Source organism: Pan troglodytes, chromosome 5, assembly GCF_028858775.2.
Source record: "Pan troglodytes isolate AG18354 chromosome 5, NHGRI_mPanTro3-v2.0_pri, whole genome shotgun sequence".
Taxonomy (NCBI): Eukaryota; Metazoa; Chordata; class Mammalia; order Primates; family Hominidae; genus Pan; species Pan troglodytes.
In genome coordinates, this window is record NC_072403.2 from 151511519 (window position 1) to 151537268 (window position 25750).

The 25750-nt window shown below is 36.6% G+C and overlaps 1 long non-coding RNA gene and 1 pseudogene across 1 annotated transcript in view; one reads left to right on the plus strand and one right to left on the minus strand.

Annotated features, from left to right (window-relative positions):
* LOC134810380 (uncharacterized) overlaps positions 1–24905 on the minus strand; it is an 86855-nt gene extending 61950 nt beyond the window's left edge. The window contains exon 1 of the long non-coding RNA XR_010158215.1: positions 24777–24905. This is a non-coding gene — a long non-coding RNA (uncharacterized LOC134810380). The remainder of the gene's footprint in view (positions 1–24776) is intronic.
* Positions 6965–8586, plus strand: LOC100611511 (activating signal cointegrator 1-like; annotated as a pseudogene).
* Positions 24906–25750: the final 845 nt, after the last annotated feature.

A 25750-nucleotide genomic window follows, 5' to 3' on the forward strand; every position in this document is an offset into this window, starting at 1 on the left:
ACAAGTGGGAAGTAGTTCCCAACGGTGCATCATGACAGGTCTTGGTCCCACCTTTTAAGAGGCTTATTTTGAAGTTAGGGTAAACTAAACTTTGGCTTAATTTTAAGAATAAATTTGTTATAGGTATAGCTATGGAGAGAATGGCCATTTTGTTAGATTGTACAGTCCATCTTCAGCAGGTTGCCTTTCTCGAACAGAGATGCTAAAAAGAGATTTCTATACTGGGTGGAGAGTTGGACAAGATGTTAGTTTATATTTTCTTCTAGGCCAGTAGACATCTTTATCAAACCTGCCACTCTTTCTACTTTATTACTTATACTATCTCTATGAGATGGATATTATTTTTATTAGTGAAGAAATTGATGCTTAGACGGGTGAAATAATTTGCTGAATACTCAAGATCTTGCAAGTTTCTTAGCTGAGATTTGAACTTAGATCTACTTGGCCTCCAAGCCCAAAATGTTCTATGATGTTCTGCTACTTTCCAATCTGTGATTCTGTACCCACTTTTTCACTTTCTTTTTCTCTTCTCTTTGTAGATTTCCACATTGCTTTCTTTCTGTTTCCATGACTTAGACAACAATGGCATCTGGTAATATCTTTGGCTTTGATTTGGTTCTTGGTATTGATATTTAAGGCAAAGAAATAAGTGGCTGACTTTTGGATAGCAGAACCATTATTTATTATTATTATTAATTATTGGCTTTGATGTAGCTGAAGAGATATTGGGTTATAATTTTAAAACTTCCAACGATGAGTGTCTAGAAAAAACAGTCTTAAGTGTTTAAAGATTATTCTTTTTTAATACTGAAACTTATAGTATGAGGCTTTCAGTAGAGAAGTAATAGGAGACAAATTGACAACAAATTGAAAATAAAAGCATCCGATTTAGTGCTGTTCTCATCCTGGGTTCCCCACATTTCTTTTATTTGCAGTGTGTACCTTCTTTCTGTGTGGAACTGCCAATTCTTCTACATGGATTAATCCCAAGGAGTAGTTTCTCTGCACATTCTCCACCAGACAGTAGCTCTTCATTAGGATGCCTTGATACTCTGATGTGGTGCCACCACATGTAAGGTACACTGACCTCCCTGGGACTTGCAGAAGCAGGGCCCAATCTGCATATGCTTCAGCCCCACTGTCAAAATCTTTGTAGTTGTGGCTCCCCGCTACATTTGAGTTCTGTTGCTGCAGCAACGAGCTCAAGAAGAGCCTCTGTATGGGAATAGAGCTAAGGAGGATGTTAAGGCTCAGGCGAACTGACCCCTTGACAGCCTAACATGGAGGCTTTTATCTTTGAATTTAACACATTTGTCAACTTGACAGGGAGCTTGGGCTGCAGATTCCTGCCCTTGTGAGACTCTGAGGCCCGGCAGAAAGAGCCCAGGCATGGGAGTCAGACTCATGGGAGGGTGTGGGGGTAAATCCTGGCCATGCAACTTCCTGCACTAGGATCTTATTTCCCCTGGCTAGAATTCTATCATCTATAAAATGGGGTAATAATGACTGTTCACGGGGTTTTAGAGAAAATTAAATGGTTAATTATGCAGAAACAAGGATATGGAGATAAACAGAGGAATACAAGCAAAACAATGGGAATACAAACCCAAAAAACAAAAACAAAAACAAAAACAAATCATAGCCCTGCTTCACAAATCCTTATGCCTGATTTTTGCCCTAGTCAAATATTTGTGAACTGTCATGGAGATATAGTCTTCGCCTGAGTATTTTGCCAGGCTCAAAAGAGCTATCTTTCAATCTGAGCAGTCTGATAACAATGCCCCCAAAACACTGTGGGATTACACATGAAAATGAATGCCAAGGAAAATAAATAAAATTGATTAACAAAGAGTAATTGATATTTAATCATAATTTGGGAAACACATTTTTGCCCTTTATTACAGCCATTCTGTCCTTTAAACTATTGTGTTTTGTCAAAAGAACATACACTTGCAGTGCTTGAGAGTGAAAAATAATACATTTTTCGAGCGTTCACCATGTCAGTGTCAGAATGGCAATGAAAGTAGTTATTAAAAACCTTAGCTGCACTTTCAAGTAAGAAATAAAGTAAAACATAAATTGCTTTCATGAAATGAAGCTAGTTACAACGATCAATGGTCAATAATAGTATGTGTTATTTATTCTTCTATGGAGCAAGGGGCAAAGAGGTTTGAAAATGACCGGTTAAATATCAGTCTATTTTATTTAATAAGTGATAGCTATTTCCTACATTAAACAAAACTCGGTCTACTTATCCAGAGCTCACATTTCAGTCTCATACTCAGCTTTGGCTGAATAATCAGAAGCCATCATTGTGGGCCAAAGCTGGGAGATTTTTGGTAAGGATTCCGTGACATGGTGACACAGAAGACCAAATGGATTTGGTGAAGGCTGGATTACTTACACAAAGTCCAAAGATAAATTTAGTTGAAAATTGGTCACAGGTAGCCTTGCTGTCTCAAAGGGCATTTCTGACTAGACAAACAGCGTCTACCAACATCCCCTCCACTGAAATAAACAGCCGAGTGTTCCCTTGCCACAGGCTGAGTAAATACTAAGTAAACTGTCTGCCTGTATGCCAGTCGGAGCAACACTCCCTATTTTTTAGCAAAATATTTTTCCATTCTGGCCATCCAAGAAAATGTCCAAATCCAATACATTTCAATGGAGTTTTTGGGCTTCTCGATTTTTCTCACTATTTATAGCTTTCAGATGTTGGCAGGTACGGGACTACATTTTCTTCAGAATAAAGTTGTAAACGGCAGTAGTGCTGTTTCATCATATACCACACAGTATTGAGTCGGTATTAAAACAATCCTTCTTCTTTACGAATGTCAACACTGACAAAGGCTAGAAAACAAAATAAATGCCTCACCAATATTATATCACTGGCCATATTTACATTGTGCAGAGTTTTGTGGAGTGAGGACGTGGGAATGGGATCCTGAGGGAAAGCCCAGTCTGTTCAGGGGTAACGTCTGTTCAGGGAATAGCATTTGTGAGGCTGAAGTACAAAAGTCCAGGAGGCCAGATCTGCCCCTTCTGTGAAACTAAGGCTGTGCAGGGCATAAAGGGAATGTAACAGTGCCTCCAGGCATATAGTATTTAATACATTACCAACTGCTTGCAAACACGACACCTTACTGGTCCTTAGAACAACCCTGGGCAATAGAAGAGGTAATTATTCACCCCGCTTTATGGATGAGGAAACTCAGTTTCAGAGAGATGACTTAACCGGGGTTACCTGGCTAGAATGTGGCAGAGCCAGAACTGGAGGCCCAATCTTCTGATGGCTAATCTTGCTTTTCTTTCCCAACTCACACTGCTCCTCCAAGAATTCAGCCCACAGAGCTTTCTCAGGCTCAGTGGAGAGACAGTCTGTTCACATGTAAAGGCCAGTGAATAAAGAGAAAGAGACAGTAAAGGGGTGGGTTAGAGAATAAAACCCAGTATTCCAGTTGCTAGAAAATGATTATATTGGGCAGGTTAGGAGGTGATAGTCAGGCACATCTGAAGCGTGGAAAAGTTGAGTTTAAATCGCCAGTTTTGTCACTAACCAGCTAGGCGACCTTCCGTGTCCTCATCTGTAGAGCTTTAAGGACTCCCCGGGGATTGTGGTAAAATCACCACAATAAAGCCCTTCTGGGGTCACGTGAGAGACAACCTTTAAGATCTTGCCCTAGGCCACCTGTGGCAGGATTCGTCAAGGAGGCATGATGTAAACTAAGGAACTATAGCAACAGAGAGGGAAAGGAGAAGGGAAATATGGACAGGGAAATAGTTGAGTCCAGTTATGGTGGCAAGGGTGGGTGTGCTGCTTATATGGGATAGTAAGGAGACATTTGATGGATAGGTGACACAAAAACAAAGTATGTGCGAAGTTCAACCATTACCAAGTCAGTTTTATCCATGGAGTTAATCAGTCTGGACATTTCAGGTCAAAATTTACTCCTTTATCCTTTAACCAATTATCAAGATAGTTATCCTAAGTCTTCCTTCTTTCCCTCTCCCCTTCCTCCCTCCCTCCTTCCTTCCTTCTACCTACCTTCTTTCATCCTTTCTTCCTTTCTGCCTCTCTCCCTTCCTTCCTTTCTCCCTCCCTTCCCTCCTGCCTTTCCCTTCCTCTCTCCTTTTCTTCCCTCTTTCCTCCCTCTGTCCCTCCCTTCTACTTTGCCTGCTTGTAGACACAGACTTCTCTGGAGTATATTTCAGGAGGGGTGGATTTGTTTGTCTAGGGCAGGGCTGTCAAATACAGGTCATGCATGCTGCCACGCCCCTGCCATGACAGACAATGCTAATCAATCACTGCTCTCTGGGCACGATCTCAGGATTCATTTCAAGGTGCATGGGTTGCTTAGAGTTGGCTCAAGTGACGAGAGCTGTTTGCCAACATAAATCTAGGACACAAATGGATCAAATATGGCTTTCCATTTTAAAAAAGGTTAAAGTATACTAGAAAATATACTTCCTTTAACCTTTTAAAACATTCCACCCCCACCCCCCACTGTTTTAATCTCAGCAAGAGCCTCAAGCAAAAATAGACAAATGTTATTTGAAGTCATCATCTAGTGAAGCGAGAGTCTAGCAAAGATTTTTTAGAAGCCTGAATATGTTTCATGAATGAATATCACCTTTTGAATATTTTGTCATACAAATTGACTTCTGGACATTTTGATGTTTGCCTCATGCAAATTTGAATTTTCCTAGTGCTAAAATTTGGTTTCTCTGCTTTAATGCAAATACATTATATGTGTACATAGACGTGGAAGTTATGAGCTTAGTTTCTGAAGCCTATGTTGGAACCCCAGCTCTGTCTGTTTCTAGCTGAGTGCACTTGAACAAGTTAATGTTACCTTTCTGAGCTTCAATTTTCTCATACTGAAAAAAGTAGTAATCATCATTGTTATCTCACAAGCTTATGGTGAAGAGTAAATGAGATAATTCATGTATAACATTCAGCATAGTATCCTGCACATAGTAATACTCCACAAATGTAAGTTTGTGTGTGTTACATGTAACTACTACTGTCTATCCAGGGTGAATCAAGGACTTTGATGCTTATTGAATTGTTTGGCTAAATGTTGCATTTCTTTGCTTTTGTGGGTTTAAGTCAGAGTTTTAATGCTACTTGAATTCTGTTGTGTGGTTCTATCATGATTTTTTTGTGTGTTTAAACTCCAAGAAAAATGTCCTCTTTTTTGGTAGCTGATATATTTAAACCACTAGTGCTGGAAGAAAAATAATCTGTCATTGAAGTAGATCAGAGTTGACATGACAGACTGTGCACTCTATCTTAAACATTCATAACATGCATAATATGGTCCCTATGGAATGAAATAACTCCTTTAGAGTCTTCGCAGTCCCTTGTATCATGGGTCTCCTAGAGTGAAGCCATTATAATTCTAAAGCAGCTATGCCTGTTTGGGGAATAAAACATCAAGGAAAAAAAGGCATTTCACATACCAAGCAACTGACATTTATATATTGTTTAGATGTGTGTACATACATGTGCACAAAAGTATGTGGATGGTGCACATAGGTGTGTGGTATTTCGAACTCTGGTGTTTGATATATTATTGCTTACTGGCTAGAAGTAATTTCTTCAGAATCCGCAACACTTGAAATCCTGATTTTATTATCTTATTGGTCAAGTGATTTTGAACAAGCTCCCTGCTAAATCTTAGGTAACTCATATTTAAAATGTGGATAACCATGTCTTCATACTCTTTCATAGGAAGGATAAACTCATGTGAGATAATACTTATAAAATGTATAGCAAAATATTTGGCACATTTCAATCTCTCCAATAATAGAGCTATTAATAATAATAAATAAGTAAAACAAGTAATTAAAATAATGTCTATGGCAAGGCAAACTGGTTTTCAGCTTCATTATTCAATGTCCTGCTTTGATTTTTATTTATAGAATAATCATTTGCTAGCTTAAGTAATACATCATTCCTTAATTATAACTGTCAAGTGAAGACTTCACTAATCTATGCCTCTTCTGAGAAATATAAGCACTTGAGCAAATAACTAATATCCTGACCCTGAGTTTCCTAATCTAAGAGGAAAGTCTATCTCAGTGACTGCATTCTGTCATAGCCATTCCTATTGAAAGGATGAAGTGAAATAATGGATTTTACAGGTCTGTATAAGGCACCAACTGGCCATACAATTGGAGAAAGGATATAAAATTGTACATACTTATGAAATACTCAAATATTATTAGGCAGTGTCTAAAGAAGACCAGAGCATTAGAATAAACAAATAATCAGTCCAAGAGCGAGTGGAGATTACTACATTTTCAAAGTATTCTTCTCAATGGAAAGAGTTGACTTGTGCAGTGCATGCACTGCATAATGACATTTTGGTCACTAAGTCTTAATATATGACAGTGGTCTCATAAGATTATAATACTGTATTTTTACTGTACCATTTTATGTTTACATATGTTTAGATACACAAGTATTTCCATTATGTTACAGTTGCCTACAGGATTCAGTATTCAGTACCGTGACATGCCTTATAGGTTTGCAGCCTTGGAGCAATAGGCTATACCATATACTTACTTGTGTAGTAGACAATAGGCTATACCATATACTTACTTGTGTAGTAGGCTATACCATCTAGGTTTGTGTAAGTACACTCTGATGTTTGCACAATGATGAAATTGCCTAATGATGCATTTTTTAGAATGCATCCCTGTCATTAACTGGCACATGTCTGTTATTTGTTTTTAATAAGAAATTACAGCACATGGTAAATTTTGCCTTTAACATTTTTGTGGAAATAAATGGCATTCCCAAAAAGCCTCTTGGGCTTGTAACTGTGCTGTATTTCCATGTTAGCTACATCAAGATAATAACATTTGATCAACACAGTCTACTTGGACTGACCAGATACTACTGGGTCTCTGTTGGTCACACTACTGTGGATATGAGACAACAAACAGGTTTTGCCAGATGTTCCAGCTTCTCTGCTGTCAAAACCTAGAGTTGAAGTGCAGACAAGGGATATTTCAACCTTCTTCATACTCCAGTAGAGAAGGAGCCACTATTATTTACCCAATTTTTCGAAGGTAAACATTAAATGAATTTAACAATTTAACTTTAAGAAGAGTGAATTTGAAATTGGGAGACAAATCTACCATTTACTTCCATGTATTTTTTTCTGACATCTGTAAAACAAGTCTAATGATATCCACTTCACAAGACTCTTATAAAACATTAAAAAATTTTCCTGAGAAATTCCTTTGTACATAACAAAATACTGTAACTATGTAAATTAGTAAGATATTATCCTAGTCTTTTTAAATTCTCACTGAGGTTGTATTTAGTTTGTGGTGTTTGGAAATTAACTTGAATTATTAACTCACCCAGGTTAAAATTTGGCCTCTGGAGCAAAACAACTCTATATTTGCACTCAATTATATCAAAAAACAAGCTGGTTCTGTCCGGGAAAGATGGCAGTGGCTGGGGCAGTGTCCAAGGAGCCACTGGTGTAATGGTGCACCCAGCAGGTGGGGAAAAGTGTTGGCCTGGATGTCAGCAAGGAGATCATGCACAGTGCTTCCAAAAAGATGAAACTTTACATGGGCAGAAATCAAGGGACCAGCTAAAGCTGCGTAGGAGGAAAGGGAGAGATAGAGAGGAAGTTCCTGTATTTGCTGAACCTGACACAGCTGCAGAGGTAAAACATCTTTTGATTTGTCCAAGGCACGAGAGAACAGCAACTCCTTTAAGAAGAAGACAAAGTTTGTCAATTTACACACGAGAGAGGGACCCACAGGCCTGCAGTCTGCTCCCCAGTTGCCACCCTTGTGTTTGCCTGGGCCAGAAGCACAAGCTTATCAATAGCTGTCTGATCTGTGGGCCTGTTGTTTGTGAACAAGAGGGCTCCAGTCCTTGCTTATTCTGTGTCACAACCATATGTACTATGAAGAACAGGATATTTTACAGCATAACTCAAATGAGAGCCAGAAACTGCTAAAGAAGCTCATGCCATTGATGGAGAATTCTGGAAAGGTGGACAACTCTGCCAAGGACTTTCTATGTCATCGAGAATTTCAAATTATGTCTGGTCTGGAGAAGGATATCAAGCACAAAGACAGGCTGTTAGAGTTGGATAGAGCTAGTTTTCAAAGGACCCACGTTATTGATGATCAGATTTTTTGCCAGTGATTCTAACCAGTGGTTGTCCAAACTTGAGTGTGAAACCAAATGAGAAGTGAGAAGAAGAGCTGAGAGAACTTCGACATGCCTCTGTACTCTCTAAGAAGGTCACCATTGACTTTACAGCAGGAAGATCCTGGAAGAAGAAAATCCATTAGCAGAATATCACAGCAGACTAGATGAGACAATACAGGCCATTGCTAAGGAAACCTTGAACTAGACACTGATCACATTTGATATATCTCCTGAAGAACCTTTGGAAGTTCTGCTAAATCTCAGCACATACGAGTCCCCTCCCCAGTGGGTTGACCACACAGGTGCAGCCTCACAGAAGAAGGCTTTCCATTCAGCAGGATTGGGACTAGAATTCAACTCATTTCGGTACCTCTTGTGAATCCAGGATCAAGACTTTCAGGGAGGTTGGGCAGTGGCTCATATCTCTCTATACATCAGCCCTGGGTTTCTCAGCTTGTTAGAGGGATTAGAAAATGATGGAGTACAGATCCTGGTATATCTCCCACAGAGGACAACTTTGGATAGCAGTCATAGCCAAAACCTCCCTCTGCCTTCAAAAAGTCTCAGAACTCCGGGCTACATATCATCTTCTTCATAGGAAAGATGTGGAATTCCCCAGTGACTATCCATCAGGTTGTTTTTTGGGCTATCTGGACCTAATTGCTTGTTTCGGAGGCAATTTAAGGAGCAGTTTCCAGACATCAGTCAAGAATCACGTTCTCCACTTGTTTTCATCTGCAAAAGTCCTGAGGAAATGGTTGTGAAGTTTCCTATTAAAGGAAATAAAAAAATCTGGAAACTGGATTCCAAGATCCATTAAGGAGCAAAGAAGAGGTAAATGAAGCAGAATAAAGCTTTCTGACTCAGGAGAAAAGAAACCATACAGCACAGTGGAGTTTGGTACACTAAAATTGCCATCCACTAGTTTTTTGGAATTGAAGCAGTAGATAGAAATCTAAAGGCTTGGCATCGGGCTTGAATCTCTCAGAATTTAAACTCTTACCAAAATCTGTATATTTTTCTTAAGGAGTAGGATTCTTACTTATGTAGTGGCTCAAAATCTTTGAATACATTATTTATTTATTTATTTATTTTTATTTTATTTTTTGAGATGGAGTCTCGCGCTGTCACCTAGGCTGTATTACAGTGGCACGATCTCGGCTTACTGCAACCTCCACCTCCCGGGTTCACTCCATTCTCCTGCCTCAGCCTCCCAAGTACCTGGGACTACTGGCGCCTGCCACCACGCCCGGCTAATCTTTTGTATTTTCAGTAGAGATGGAGTTTCACCGTGTTAGCCAGGACGGTCTCTATCTCCTGACCTCGTGATCCGCCTGCCTTGGCCTCCCAAAGTGCTGGGATTACAGGCATGAGCCACCGTGCCCAGCCTGAATACATTGTTTATAAAAAACTATTTGAAAAAAAAGTTCAGGGTATTTCCTATTATTTGAAGGTTACTGAGGCTACAACCTTGTGGGTTTCTAGATAAAAAATTTTCTCATCTTTTTTTTGACATGGGAAAATACAAGTGGGATCATGGCAAAACATGAAAATAGGAAGAGGAGCGTGGTGTATAAGACACTGGTTGAGAGCAAGAGGTATATAGTCAGATAGACCCAAATTTTAATATAACCTCTGTTACTCACTAAACTCATTATTGTTTATAGATTAAATTAGGTAATACTTCTTAAAGACCTTATCAAATCTGTGCTAAGATGATACCATCCTACACATATTGGAAATACATGAAAAAATATTAATACTCAAATTGGGGTCAGGTAGTAGGGGAATCCCCTTTTTCTTATGCAAAGGAGATGCCTCAACTTTAAAGTGGATGAAGTGGATCAGGCAGTAGAGAAATGAAAGACTATAGTGATAACTATTGTCATGCGTCTTTGAAGGGGCTTGAGACACAGAATTAGAAGGGCAGGGTGTAGAATTTCTAAAATTTACCTTGAGATAATGTGAGAACAAAAAGATAATTAACAAACGATGAACACACACACTTGACCCTTGAGCAATGTAGGGGTTAGGGACACCAAGCTCCTGTGCAGTCAAAAATATGGGTATAACTTTTGATTTCCCCAGAACTTAGCTACTAATAGCTTACTATTGATTGGAAGCCTTACTCATAACATAAACAGTCCATTAACAAATATTTGTATGTTATATGTATTCTATACTGTATTCTTACAATCAAGTAAGCTAGAGAAAAGAAAATTTTATTAAGAAAATCATGAGGAAGAGAAAATGTATTTGCTCTTCATTAAGTAGAACTGGATTATCATAAAGGTCTTTATTCTCATTGTGTTCATGTTGAATGGGCTGAGGAAGAGGAGGAAGAGGAGGGGTCGGTCTTGCTGTCTCAGGGATGGCAGAAGCAGAAGAGGTGGAGGAGGTGGGAAGGGAGGCAGGAGGAGCAGTCACACTCAGTGTAACTTTTATAGGAAACTTTTGTATAAGAGCATCAGTGCCGTTCAAATCCATGTTACTCAAAAGCCAACTGTATATACATAGCTTCATAGAAGTACACAATTTAATACTAATCATTTACTCACTGTACAGGTTTACTCACTATAAGTATGGCTTAGTGATTTCTAGGAATTTTATAAACTGTACAACCATAACAAAAATTCAGTTTCTTTTTTTTTTTTTTGGAGTCAGAGTCTCACTCTGTTGCCCAGGCTGGAGTGCAGTGGCGTGATCTCAGTTCACTGTAACCTCTGCCTCCCAGGCAGGTTCAAGTGATTCTCCTGCCTCAGCCTCTCAAGCAGCTGGGATTACAAGTGTGTGTCACCACGCCTGGCTAATTTTTGTATTTTTAGTTGAGGCAGAGTTTCACCATGTTGGCCAGGCTGGTCTCGAACTCCTGACCTCAGGTGATCCACTGGCCTCAGCCTCCCAAAGTACTGGGATTATAGGTGTGAGCTACCGCACCCAACCAACAATTCAGTTTTAAAGTACTTCTATCATCAAAAAATTATTAATATCTTGGTCCCTTTTGTAGTAAATCACCACTCCAAAATTAAGCTTCAGGCAACCAATATCTGCTTTCTGTCTCTATAGTTTTGTCTTTTTCAAAAATTTTATATAAGATAAATCTCACACTATATATTTTTTGTACATGGCTTCTTTCACTTGGTGTAATGTTTTTTAAGTTTATTCATATTGTAGATATATCAAAAGTTTATTCATTTTTATTGCTGTATAGTATTTCATTGTATAGATATACCATGTTTTATCTGTTCACCAAATGATGAACATTTATATTATTTCCAGTTTTTGTCTATTATTAATAGTGCTACTATAAATGTTCACAGATAAGTATTTGTATGGACATATGCCTTCTACTCTCTTGGATAGGTATCTAGGAGTAAAATTGCTAGATTATATGGTGACAGTTTATTTTCGGTTGCTATAACAGATATCTGAGATTGGGTGATTTCTCAAAAAAAACAAGAGATTTATTTTGGCTAATGTTTATGAAGCTGGGAAATCCAAAATCGGGTGGCCACATCTGGTCAGGTTTAGATGAGGGCCTTGTGCTGCATCCAAACATGATGGAGAAGAGGAAGGATAAGTGGGCACATGTAAATGGGAAAAAACACTAGGGGGAGACGAACTTTATAATAACCTGCTTTTATGGTTACTAATTCTGTCCCTCAAATTCACTTAGTCCCTTGAGAATTAACCTAGTCTGTGACAGTAGTGTTAATCCTTCTTCTTCTTCTTCTTTTTTTTTTTTTGAGATGGAGTCTCACTCTGTTGCCAGGCTGGAGTGCAGTGGCATGATCTCGGCTTACTGCAACCTCTGACTTCCTGGTTCAAGCGATTCTCCTGCCTCAGCCTCCAGAGTAGCTGGGATTATAGGCATGCACCATCACACCGGGCTAATTTTTGTATTTTTAGTAGAGACGGGGTTTCATCATATTGACCAGGATGGTCTCAATCTCCTGACCTCATGATCCACCCGCCTCGGCCTCCCAAAGTGCTGGGATTACAGGCATGAGCCACTGTGCCCAGCCGTATTAACCTTCTTAATGACCTAATCACCTCTTAAAGACCCGACCTCCCAGCACTACCACAATGGGGGCCAAATTTCCAACACATGAATTCTGGGCAACACACTTAAATTATAGCATATGGTAAGTGTGATTAACTATTTAAGAAACTATCAAACTATTTTCTGAAGCATCTATGCCATTTACATTCCCATCAACAATCTATGAGGGTTTCTGTTTTTCCACATCCTCATCAATGCTTGGTATTATCAGTCTGTTGGATTATAGCCATTTCAATAGATGTGCAGTGTATTTCATTGTGGTTTTAATTTGCATTTCTCTAATGACTAATGATGCTGAGCATTTTTCATGAGCTAATTAGTCACTTGAATGTCTTTGTTAAAATATCTACTTAAATCTTAAACTATTTTTTCTCTTTGTATTATTGAGTTGGAAGAGTTCTTTAGGTTTCCTGTATATATACAACTCTTTCATAAGATATATAATTTGCAAATAATCAAGTCATATATCTGTGGCTTGTCTTTTTATTTTCTTAATGATGTCTTTTGAAAAATAAGTTGTAGTTGTTGATGTCATCGTTTATGATGTTTTTCTTTTATGGATCATTCTTTTGGTATCATGTCTAAGAAGTCTTTGCCTAACAAGATCACAAAGATTATAGTGTCAGCTCTTACATTTTTAGTTAACTTTTGTCTAAGATTTACATTTACATTTTTAAAACATATGAACATCCAACTGTTTCAACACCACCTGTTGGAAAGACTACACTTTATTCATTGAATTATCTTGGTATCTTTGTGGAAAATCAATTAATCATAGAATTAAGAGTTTATTTTTGATTGTCTATTTAGATTCATTGATATATCTATTCATAGACCAATACCACACTATCTTGATTATTGTAGCTTTACGGAAAGTTTTAAAATCAGTTAGTGTAAGTCTTCCAACTTCGTTATTTTTAGAAATTGATTTGGTTAGTGTAGGTCCTTTGGATCGCCATATAATTCTTAGGATAAACTTGTCAATTTCTTTAATAAACTGGCAGGGCTCTCAGCCTTTTTCTTTTTCTACTATGCTTTTAATAATTTCATTAAATGAACGCTGTTATGCTCAATATTACCAACCAGTCTCTGAGGCTTTATTCATTTTTCTCTTTATTCTTTAGAATAAATATCTATTAATTGATCTTCAAGCTTATTGATTCTTTTTCTGTTATCTTCAATCTGCTGTTGAGCCTATCTTCGGCATTTTTCATTTTGGTTATTTCATTATCAATTCTAGAATTTCTAAAATTCCTCTTTTTAAAATAGTACACATTTTTCTACTGAGATTCCCTTTTAGTTGAGCCATTGTTGTGATATTTTATCTTAATTCATTGAACATGAATTAAACTCAAATTTTGTGCCCCTCAGAGTTAGTCTCTGTTGACCACTTTTTCTCCATGTATGGGTCACATATTTTTTGATTGTCTAGTAATTTTTGGTTGAAAATTGTACATTTTATAGACTGTGATAGATAATATGCCAACTCTGAGTTCTGATTTTTCTGCTTTTTTCCTTTTTTCTTTTTGTACCTTGCCTGGACTTAAAATACAAAATGTCTCCCCAAATGGGGAGCTGCTATCTCTAGTTAGATTTTTATTCTTATTTTTGCTTTTTAAAAATATACATTTTTCATCCTAAATTACTAGACTAGGGGTCATCTCTGTATCTGTATACTTAGGGGTCAGCCAATGATTTGGGTAAAGGTTGTACTCAAACACCCCCAATCCATGAGGGTTTTACTTTCTAGCAATCAATATGCATGTGGTTTGGGGATCATATTCAAAATCAGCTTGTTCTCGAGTCATTTTTGGTTTTAACTTCTAACTAGGCTCTCTCAGGTTTCCCCTGTGCATACCTGTAGTTTCTCAGCCAAACATGAGGAGTTAGAACATTTCCATAGTCTTTAAATGGTGCTCTCTTTTCCAGGATCTCCCCATATAAATAACTGTCTGTGCACTTCTTGCCCCAAATAGGACCATTATCTCAAACTAGTAAAGCTGTGGGCTTTTCTTGTTTTTCTTTATAATATTTGCTAAAGCCATCACTTTTTTTTTTTTTTTTTTTCCAGCCTCCCAAAGCAAGTCTCTTCCCTCTGGCAGCAGAGATGAGGATTTTCTGCTCAACCTGCTTTGATTACCAAATGAGTCAGGGAGAAGAACATGGATGGAAATATCCTCAGTCAAGAACTTCACAAGCACCAGTTGCTTTAACCAAGGGCTCTAGAAATTTTCTAGAATAAATGCTTCTCAATTTGTAGTCTGCTTTTTGGTCACTTCACAGATCCTTGGTATGGTTATTTGTGACAATTTTGTCCTGTTTTTTTTTTCTTTTGAGACAGAGTGTCACTCTGTCACCAGGCTAGAGTGCAGTGGCATGATCTTGGCTCACTGCAACCTCCGCCTCACTGGTTCAAATGATTCTCCTACCTCAGCTTCCCGAGTAGCTGGGACTACAGGCATGCACCACCACACCCAGCTAATTTTTCTATGTTTAGTAGAGATGGGGTTTCACCATGTTGGTCAGGATGGTCTCGATCTCTTGACCTCGTGATCCGCCTGCCTCGGCCTCCCAAAGAATTTTGTCCTGTTTTATACTTGCTTTATGAAGAGAAGATTTCTCTGACCTCATGCTACCATAGTTGGAAGTTTCCCCTAGATCTGAAGATATATTTTCAATTTATAAATATGTGCTTTTAAAGATGTGCCTTCTACTTTCCTTCTTCTCTTTCTGCATGTGAATATTTATTTAAGAGTATAAACATAGTTTTTTAAAGATCATCTATGGTTTATCTACTTTGTGCATGATCCACAGTGACTCCATTCCTGATATTATTGCCTAGTTAGGTCTCTTGACTCAGACAAAAGAATTCTAACAAAAGTGCATTGCAGTTAAAGACAAGGAGTTTAATATGTATAAATTTATGTGTGTCTATAATTTAAGAGCAAGTAAAATTTACTTGATTTGTGTTATCTGTTATGTCATAATTCACCTTTTAACTGTCAGAAAACAGCTTTTTCTGCTTCACTTCTACTTGGAAAAGCGTTCTTGGGAAAGTGCACTTGGTGAGGGTACCTTAGGAAAATTTGATACCCAAATAAAATGTTTTTTAAGCACTGTACAAAAGCCATTTCCTGGTATGTGTACAGCACCATTATCACATTCTCTCACTTCTATAGAAAGTGATGATTTTCATTTAGGACATTTGAAGCAAATATTAAAAAAAAAGTTCACATTTGCTCAAAGTAGTGTCACAAAAGTACTACTTTTTTCATCAATTAAAACTGTAAAAAATAAAAAATATGAAAATAAAATATATAAAATATAAAAAATACAAAATGTTGATGAGGCCATGGTACAAATAGTCTCATATATTGCCAGTATCAGGAGAATTTGCTTTTAAAAGCATATTTAGGTATGCCAACACATTGGATAAACTAAAATAAATAAATACATTTCTAGAAACATGCAACCTATCAAGACTGAATCATGAAGAGATAAAAAATATGAATAGAACTATAACTAACAAGATGATTAAATTAGTAATGAAAACCTTCCAGTAAACAAAGCCCAGGACCAGAGAGCTTCACTGGAAAAGTTTACCAAACAATTAAAGGATAATTAACACCACTCCTCAAACTTCCATACAATGAAAGGGTGGGAATAAACACTTCCAAACTTATTATATGAGCCGAGCATTACCCTGATACCAAAATCAGACAGAAATACTTTCAGATAAGGAAACTGTAGACCAATATCCTTGATGGATATAGATGCAAAAACCTCAACAAAATCTTAGCAAACCAAATGTAACAACACATTAAAAGGATTATACATCATGATTAAGTGGGATTTATCTTGAATTAATGCAAGGATAATTCAACATATGAAAATGAATCAATATGATATACCACATTAACAGAATAAAAGACAAAAACCATATGATTATCTCAGTTGATGCAGAAAAATCATTTGACAAAATCCAACACACTTTCATGATAAAAAAACTTAACAAACTGAGAACAGAAGGAAATTACCTCAATATAATAAAGGCCATATATGAAAAGCCTACTGCTAACTTCATACTTGATGGTGAATAATTGAAACCTTTCCTTCTAAGCTCAGAAACAAGCCAAAAGTGCCCACTCTCACAACTTTTATTCAACATATTACTGGAAGTCTTAGTGAGATCAATTGATTAAGAAAAAATAATAAAGGCATAGAAATTGTAAAGGAAAAAGTAAAACTATCGCTGTTCACAGATAACATGATCTTATAAATAGAAACCCTAAAGATTCTATAAAATAACTGTTAAAAGTAATATACAAGGTCGGGCCCGGTGGCTCACGCCTGTAATCCCAGCACTTTGAGAGGCTGAGGCGGGTGGATCATGAGGTCAGGAGATCGAGACTATCCTGGCTAACACGGTGAAACCCCGTCTCTACTAAAAATACAAAAACAAAGTTAGGTGGGCGTGGTGGTGGGTGCCTGTTGTCCCAGCTACTTGGGAGGCTGAGGCAGGAGAATGGCGTGAACCCGGGAGGCAGAGCCTGCAGTGAGCCGAGATCGCACCACTGCACTCCAACCTGGGTGACAGAGCAAGACTCCATCTCAAAAAAAAAAAGAAGTAATAAACAAATTCAGCAAAGTAGCAGGATATGAAATCAGCATGCAGAAATCAGGTGTGTTTTTGTACACTAACAATGAATAATCAGTAAATGAATTGAGGAAAACAATCTCATTTATGATAGCATCAAAAAGAATAAAATACTTATAATAGAACTTAAAGAAGTGAAAGACGTATATACAGAAAACTACAAAACATTGCTGAAAGAAATTTGAAAAGACATAAATAAATGAAAAATATATTTTGTGTTCATTAATTGAAATAATTAATATTGTTAAAATGTTTATACTACCAAAAGTAATCTACAGATTCTGTGCAATTCCTATTGAAATGCCAATGACTTTTTTTTTTTTGCAGAAGTAGAAAAAAATAGTAAAATTCATATGGAATTTTAAAGAACTTTAAGTAGCCAAAACACGTTTACAAAGAAAACAAAGCTACAGGTCTCACACTTCCTGATTTCAAAATATATTATAAAGCTACAGTAATAAAAAGTATGGTATTGGCATAAAGACAGATATATAGACCAATGGAACAGAATAGAGTTCATAAATAAGCCCTTGGATATATGATCAAATAATCTTCAACAGGGGGATCAAGGTTACACAATGGGAAAAAGTTAGTCTCTTCTACAAATGGTGTTAGGAAAACTGAAATATCCAATGCAAAGCATAAAGTTGGACATTTTCCTTACAACATACAAAAATTAACTCAAAATAGATACATGACCTACATGTAAGACATAAAACTATAAAACTCCTAGAAGAAAACATAGGCAAAAACTTCATGACTTTGGATTTTGCATTGATTTCTTGTATATAAGACCCACAGACAATGTAAGCAAGAATAGATAAATAAGACTATATCAAACTGAAAAAGTCTGCACAAGAAAGGAAGAAACCAAGAGAGTGAAAAGACAACATATGGAATGGGAAAAAAATATTTGCAAACAATATATCTGGTAAGGAGTTAATATTCAGAAAATATAAAGAACTCCTACAACTCAACAACAAAAACCAAGCAATCCAATTTTAAAATAGGCAAAGGACATGAATAAAGATTTCTCCAAATCAGCTTATAGCTGATCTTTATAAGATGTCCAAAAACAGATCTTCCAGACAGAAAATCAACAAAGAAAAATTGGACTTAATCTGCACTATGGACCAAATGGACCTAATAGATATTTATAGAACATTTCATCCAAGAGCTGCAGAATACACATTCTTTTCCTCAGCACATGGACTATACTCAAAGATAGATGATATATTAGGTCACAAAACAAGTCTTAAAACATTCAAAAATTGAAATAATATCAAGCATCTTCTCTGACCACAATGGAATAAACTAGAAATTAGTAACAAGATGAATTTTAGAAACTATAAGAATACATGGAAATTAAACAATATGCTCCTGGATGACCAGTAGATCAATGAAGAATTTAATAATAAAATTGAAAAATTTCTTGAAACAAATGGTAATGGAAATAAAATATACCAAAACCTATGGGATACAACAAAAGCAGCACTAAAAGGGAAGTTTATAGCTATAAATGCCTACATCATAAAAGAGGAAAAACTTCAAATAAACAATCTTATAATGCATCTTAACTAGAAAAGCAAGAGCAAACAAAACCCAAAATTAGTAGTAGAAAAAAATAGTAAAGAGCAAGCAAAAATAAATGAAATTGAAAAAAAAATACAAAGGATCAATGAAACAAAAAGTTGGTTTTTTGGAAAGTTAAACAAAATTGACAAGCCTTTAGCTTATGAAAAAAAAAAAAAAAAAAAAGAGAGAAGACCCAAATAACTAAAATCAGAGATGAAAAAGGAGGCATTATAACAGATATTGCAGAAATTCAAAGGATCATTAGTGGCTATTATGAGAAACTATACACCAATAAATTGGAAAATCTAGAAGAAATGGACAAATTCCTAGACACATACAACCTTCTAAGATTGAACCAGAAAGAAATTCGAAACCTGAACAGACCAATAACAAGTAAGGAGACTGATGCCATAATAAAAAGTCTTCTAGTAAAGAAAAGTCCAGAACCTTATGGCTTCACTACTAAATTCTACCAAACATTTTAAAAAGAACGAATACCAATCCTATTCTAACTATGCCAAAAAATAGAGGAGAAGAGAAAACATGCAAACTCATTCTACAAGACCAGTATTACCCTGATACCAAAACCAGATAAAAACACATCAAAAAAAGAAAACTACAGGTCAGTATCTCTGATGAATACTGATGCAAAAATTCTTAACAAAATCCTAGCAAACTAGATTTAACAATACATTAGAAAGATCATTCATTATGAACAGGTGGGATTTATCCCTGGGATGCAAGTGTGGTTCAACATATGCAAATCAATAGAATGATAGATCATATCAACAGAATGAAGGATAAAAACTATATGATCATTTCAATTGATACTGAAAAAGCATTTGATAAAATTCAACATCCTTTGTGATAAAAAAAAAAAGAAAAAAAAGAAAGAAAACCCACAACAGGCCGGGTACGGTGGCTCACACCTGTAATCCCAGCACTTTGGGAGGCTGAGGCGGGTGTTTCATGAGGTCAGGAAATCGAGACCATCCTGGCTAACACAGTGAAACCCCATCTCTACTAAAAATACAAAAAATTATCCAGGCGTGGTGGCGGGCTCCTGTAGTCCCAGCTACTTGGAAGGCTGAGGAAGGAGAATGGCATGAACTCGGGAGGCGGAGCTTGCAGTGAACCAAGATCGCGCCACTGCACTCCAGCCTGGGCAACAGAGTGAGACTCTGTCTCAAAAACCAAACCAAACAAACAAACAAAAAAACCCCACAAAAAAACTGGTTATAGAAAGAAGGGAACATACCTCAACATAAAAGAAGCCATGTATGATAGACCCATAGATAGTATCATACCTAATGGGGAAAAGCTGGAAGCCTTTCCTCTAAGATCTGGAACACGACAAGGATGCCCACTGTCACCTCTGTTATTCAACATAGTACTTGAAGTCCTAGTTAGAGCAATCAGACAAGAGAAAGACTAAGAGCATCCAAATTGAAAAGAAATAAGTCAAACCATCCTTGTTTGTTGATGATATGAACTTACATTTGGAAAAACCTAAAGACTCCACAAAAAAACTATTAGAACTGATAAACAAATTCAGTGAAGTTAAAGGATACACAATTAACATACAAAAATCATAGCATTTTCATATGCCAAAAGTGAATAATGTGAAAAATAAATCAAAAAGGCATTACCTAGAAATTAACCAAAGTAGTGAAAGATCTCTGTATTGTAAACTATAAAACACTGATAAAGGAAATTGAAGAGGACACCATCAAATGGAAAAATATTCCGTGTTCATGGATTGGAAAAGTCAATATTGTTAAAATGTCCATTCTGCCCAAAGTATTAATAATCTACAGATTTAATGCAATCCCTATCAAAATACAAATGACATTCTTCACAGAAATAGAAAAAAATCCTAAAATATATATGGAACCACAAAAGACCCAGAATAGCCAAAGCAAAAAGAACAAAACTGGAGGCATCACACTACCTGACTTCAAATTATACTATAGGGCTATAATAACCAAAACAGCATGATACTGGTATAAAAACAGACACATAGACAAATAGAACAGAATAGGGAACCCAGAAACAAATCCACATAACTACAGTGAACTCATTTTTGCCAAGGTATGAAGAACATACACTGGGGAAAAGAAAGTCTCTTCAATAAATGGTTTTGGGAAAACTAGATGTCCAGATGCAAAAGAAAGAAACTAGACCCCTATCTCTTGCTATGCATAAAAAATCAAATCAAAATGGATAAAAGACTGAAATCTAAGACCTAAAACTATGAAACTACTACAAGAAAAAGTTGGAAAAAATCTCCTGGATATTGGTCTGGGCAAAGATTTCTTGAGCAATACCCCATAAGCACAGGCAACTGAAGCAAAAATGGACAAATGGGATCACATCACTTTAAAAAGCTTCTGTACAGCAAAGTATAGAGTCAACAAAGTGAAGAGAGAGCCCACAGAATGGGAGAAGATATTTGCAAACTACCCTACCCACAAGGGATTAATAACCAGAATATGTAAGGAGCTCAAACAACTCTATACCACAAGGGATTAATAACCAGAATATGTAAGGAGCTCAAACAACTCTATAGGAAAACAAATCTAATGATTCAATTAAAAATGGACAAAAGATTGTATAGACACTGGTCAAAAGAACACATACAAATGGCAAACAGGCACATGAAAGGGTGCTCAACAACACTGATCATCAGAGAAATGCAAATCAAAACTGCAATGAGATATCATCTCACTCCAGTTAAAATGGCTTATATTCAAAAGACAGGCAATGACAAATGCTGCAGAGGAGGTGGAGAAAAGGGAACACTTCAAAAAAAAAAAAAAAAGAAAGAAAGAAAGAAAGGGAATACTGTACACTGTTGGCAGGAATGTAAATTAGTATAATCACTATGGAGAACAGTTTGGAGGTTTCTCAAAAAACTCAAAATTGAGCTACTCTGTGATCCAGCAATCCCACTGCTGGGTAAATACCCAAAGGAAAGAAATCAGTATATGGAACAGATATCTGTACTACTATGTTTGTTGCAACAATGTTTACAATAACTAAGGTTTGGAAGCAACCTAAGTGTCCATCGACAGATGAATGGATAAAGAAAATATGATACATAAGCACAATGGAGTACTAATCAGCCATAAAAAAGAATGAGATCCAGTCATTTGCAACAACACGGTTTGAACTGGAGACCATCATGTTAAGTGAAATAAGCTAGGCAACAGAAAGACAAACATCACATGTTCCTGCTTATTTGTGGGTCTAAAAATAAAATCAATTGGACTCATGGACATAAAGCATAGAAGGATAGTTACCAGAGGTTGGGAAGGACAGTTGGGGGGTTAGGGGAAGGCGAAGATAGTTAATGTGTACAAAAAATATGGAAAGAATGAATAAGACCCACTATTTAACTGCACAATAGGGTGACTATAGTCAATCATAATTTAATTGTACACTTAAAAATAAAGAATGTAATTGGATTGTTTGTAACTCAAAAGATAAATACATGAAGAAATGGATACCCCATTCTCCATGATGTGCTTATTTCACATTTGCATGCCTGTGTCAAAACATCTCATGTATCCCATAGATATATACACCTACTATGTACCCATAAACATTTAAAAACAATAACTAAAAAATATGAAAAAGATGTCCAACAAGCAGATGAAACGATGCTTAACATTATTAATCATCAGAGAAATGCAACTCAAAACTACAGTGAGATATCACTTCACACCTGTTACAAGGTTACTATCAAACAAATGGTTAATGAGAAGTGTTACAGAGGATATGAAGAAATTGGAATCCCTGTGCACTGTTAGTGAAAATGTAAAATAGCAGAGCTGCAATGGGAAACAATATGGAGCTTCCTCGAAAAATTAAAAATCATCCTATCGTATGATCAAACAATCTCACTTCTAACTCTATAGCCAAAAGAATTGAAAACAGGATCTTGAAGTGATATTTGCACAGCCATGTACATTGCACCATTATTCTCAATATCCAAGAGGTGAAAGCAACCTAATGACATCAATGACAGATGAATGGATAAAGTGAATGTGTTATATACATGCAATGGGATACTATTCAGCCTTTAAAAAGTTCTGTTATATGCTACAACATGAATGAACCTTCAGGACATTATGATAAGTGATATACGCCAGTCATAAAAAGATAAATAGTGCATAATTCCACTTAAATGAGGTATCTAAAATAGTCAAATTGTTAGAAAGTAAAGTGGTGGTTGCCAGGGGCTGTTGGTAGGGAGAAAGGGGAAACTGTTTAACAAATTAAGAATTTTACTTGTGAAAGATAAAAAAGTTCTAGAGATCTGTTGTATGACAATGTGCATACAGTTCTCACAGTGATGATCCAAGAAAGATCTCTTTATGGCACTGGCAGAAAGAGGGAAAGAGTGTCTATTCTAAAACATACCCAGAGCATTCTTCATGCCAAAGGCCTACTCTCCAGGTGAGAGGAATTTTCTAGAGCACAATTTTGAAAACTTATCCCAGATAAAGTTTTCCCCATACCTATCCCTGCTTGTCCAACTTGTGACCTGTGGGCCACATACGGCACAGGACGGCTTTGAATGCAGCCCAACACCAATTTATAAACTTTCTTAAAACATTATGAGATATTTTTGTGATTTTTTTTAGCTCATCGGTTAACATTAGTGTTAGTATATTTTATGTGTGGCTCAAAATAATTCTTCTTCCAATGTGGCCCAGGGAAGCCAAAAGATTGGACACCCTTTGATCTAAGATAAAAAACAAATCTTAAAACAACAACAACAACATCTGATCTGGTGAACAAGGGGCGTTGCTTCAAGGACATGGATTGGGAACATTGCATCCAGAGAAGAAAGAGGTTGATGTGAGGGAAGCTATAGCACTGGAGGAGGGACAGAAACACTTGTGAAGGCCACAGCACTGGGTCACAAGCCCGCTAAAAGACTGAGTCTTTATGAGAAACTTATAGAACTTTCCTCTTCCCCCACACCCTGCAATAACAGATAGATAACATAAGCAGAGAGATGGAAATTATAAGAAAGAATCAAAGGGAAATGCAATATATGGCCAAGGAGCAAATAAATAAGCTTGAAGATAGGTTAATAGAAACTTCTCAGACTGAAATGCAAGGAGAGGAAATAAGGGAAAAACAAAACAAAACAGAAAAAATAGAACTTTCAGGAACTGTGGGACACTATCAAAAGGTGCAGCATAAGTACAATTGTAATATATGAAAGAGAACCAAGCGAGAATGAAACAGAAGAAATATCTGAAGTAAAAATGGCAGAGAACTTTCAGAAATTAATGACAGATACCAAACCACAGCTAACTGAAAGAACTCCCAATGGTCAAACATACAATAATTTGAGCAAAATGAAGAAATAGTTGACCCAAAATATAAAATAAAAATGTCCATGAATCCATACTGATATAAATAAATATTGAATAAATACATCAATGGGAGAGCAGAGATTCCTCTTCCATGCAGGAGAATTTTAAATAATGTATGTGGCCACTCCTCTATCAAGGAGGTAGAGCGTAATTTCCACCATTTAAGTGTGGGCTGCACATAGTGACTTTCTTCCAATGAGGACAGTATGGAAAGAAGAAAAAGAGTAACTTCATAGTGGAGAAAACTGACAAGCACTTCCTCAGCCAGGTGATCAAAATTATCAACAGTGATAAGTCATGTTGATAGGATGTACTCATGGTATGATGTAACGAGAATGGCACTTTACCTCTGTGGCTTCCTTTTCCAAACCTCACAACTTTGGACTAATCAGGACTAAAACATTATACCAATTCAAATCAAGGGATATTCTACAAAATATCTTAACCATCACCTCTGAAAACTGTGAAGACAATCAATAGCAAGGAAAGTCTGAAAACCTGTTATAATCTAGAGAAGCCTAAGGAGACATGAGGCTAAATGTAATGTGGCATCCTACATGTAACTGTGAAACAGAAAAAGGATATTAGATGAAAACTAAATAAATCTGAACAATATGTTGACTTTAGTTAATAAATATCAACACTGGTTCTTTTATTGTGGCTAAAGTACCATACTAACTGAAGATTTTAAAAATAGAGGAACCAGGTACGGGTTATATGAGAACCCTCTGTACTATCTTTGTTGCCTCCCTATAAATTTAAAATTATTCTAAAACAAAAGTTTATTTTTAAAAAATCTTGTGAAGTCTCTTTAATACAATATATAAAAATCAATTGTAGGTGGGCTAATGTCTTAAATGTAAAAGGCAAAACTCTAAAATATTTAGAAGAAAAAATTACCTAATGACTTAAGTAAGTAATGATTTCTCTCTCTCTCTTTTTTTTTTGGAGACGTCCTCTTGCTCCGTTGCCCAGGCTAGAGTTCAGTGGCGCCATCTCGGCTCACTGCAAGCTCCGCCTCCTGGGTTCACGTCATTCTCCTGCGTCAGCCTCCTGAGTAGCCGGGACTACCGGCACCCACCGCCACGCCCGGCTAATTTTTTTGTATTTTTAGTAGAGACGAGGTTTCACCGTGTTAGCCAGGATGGTCTCGATCTCCTGACCTTGTGATCCGCCTGCCTCGGCCTCCCAAAGTGATGGGATTACAGGCATGAGCCACCGCGCCCGGCCTTAAGTAAGTAATGGTTTCTTAAACAGTACACAAAGGTTGTACACCATGAAGCTATGCATATGATAAATTGTATTTTAGAAAAACTAAACATTCTGTTTAGAAATGTTATAAAATGTGAAAAGAAAGGCCACAGTTTAGAAAAACAATATTAATAACCAAGGATTAATATGCAATAGATTAAAGACTTCCTATAAATCAATAAAAGTGAGTTTACTACTCAATATAAAAGTACTCAAAATACATCAAGAGGCATGTCACAAAGAGAAAAGAAAATGGCTAATATGTACACAAAGAGATGTCCAATCTCAACAACCTGGAAAATTTAAAAAACCACAATGAGATGCCATGCCATACCCACAAAATTGATAAAATTAAAAATTAGATAATTAAAAAATTTTGATAAGAATGTGGAATTATCTGAACTCTACTATTAGTATGAGTGTAAAATGTTGTACAACCATTTAGAGAATTAACCTGGTAATACCCTAGTAAAGCTGAAGATGTGCACTTTCTATAGTCCAGCCATTCCACTTTCTTTTTTTTTTTTTTTTTTTTTTTGAGATGGAGTCTCGCTCTGTCCCCCAGGCTGGAGTGCAGTAGCGCAATCTCGGCGCACTGTAAACTCCGCCTCCTGGGTTCACGC